This window comes from Macrobrachium nipponense, chromosome 12, assembly GCF_015104395.2.
Source record: "Macrobrachium nipponense isolate FS-2020 chromosome 12, ASM1510439v2, whole genome shotgun sequence".
NCBI lineage: Eukaryota > Metazoa > Arthropoda > Malacostraca > Decapoda > Palaemonidae > Macrobrachium > Macrobrachium nipponense.
Window position 1 is genome coordinate 55,887,577 of NC_087205.1, and position 905 is coordinate 55,888,481.

Below are 905 nucleotides of genomic sequence, written 5' to 3' on the forward strand. Positions count from 1 at the left end.
TCTTTGGAAATGACTCTCCTTTCAAGTATATGAATTCGGTTCGTTTCTGAAGAACCTGCATCATCACTTTGTCAGATCCCCTACCTTTGCACCACCAACACCATATAATCGGAGATTCGATTATCACAAATGATGTATCACCAATAAGATTTCCATCAGAATAAAGTCCATCCTTTACTATCACACCTATAGCAGATAGACAACACTGGGATGAAATCAACACGCCAACATGTTTACCCAAACCATTGTTTACAACTCATCGACATTTTCAAATTGATGATAGCAACCCCCTCCCTATCCCCCCCACACCATCTGGATTCCCTTCGTTCTCATCCCGCCCCCATCCCACCCCAACAAAGAGTCTACCGCATGATGGCTCCACGGAGCACTACCCCCGATCCCCATAGGCTGACCAGCTCCACTAAATACTGGAGAAGCATCTCTCCAACACAATATTTATGAGACACAATAGGAAGAATCACCAGGACGAACACTTTCAGGAGTAAATCACGGGATCGAGTAGGTTATACGGGAAGGCGAGTCACAGAGTTCCGAACACAGTGGTGGCTAGAGGCCGAATGAGGATGCTGCTTTTCCGACCGACACACTGGAGAGAGAGAGAGAGAGAGAGCGAGAGAGAGAGAGAGAGAGAGAGAGAGAGCTTGCTTTCGGGTGTGGGGCGAGGGTGAGAGGAGGAGGAGGAGGATGAGGAGGAGAGAGCGAGAGAACAGAGGAGGGACTTGCTTTTCGGGAGGTGGGGCGAGGGTGCAGAGGAGGAGGAGGAGGAATGAGGAAGGAGCGGGGAAGGATGGGAGGAGGAGGAGGAGGAGGAGGAGGAGGTGGAGGAGGTGGAAGAGCGGAGGTCGTGGAGGGACAAGCGGAGGCGGGAGAGGTGCTGAGAGGAG

The 905-nt window shown here is 51.4% G+C and overlaps 1 long non-coding RNA gene across 2 annotated transcripts in view; it reads right to left on the reverse strand.

The window, feature by feature from the left end:
* The window catches only part of LOC135225005 (uncharacterized), a 604,582-nt gene extending 603,982 nt beyond the window's left edge, over nucleotides 1–600 (reverse strand). For both annotated transcript variants that reach the window (XR_010316869.1, XR_010316870.1), the window contains exon 1: nucleotides 493–600. This is a non-coding gene — a long non-coding RNA (uncharacterized LOC135225005). The remainder of the gene's footprint in view (nucleotides 1–492) is intronic.
* Nucleotides 601–905: the final 305 nt, after the last annotated feature.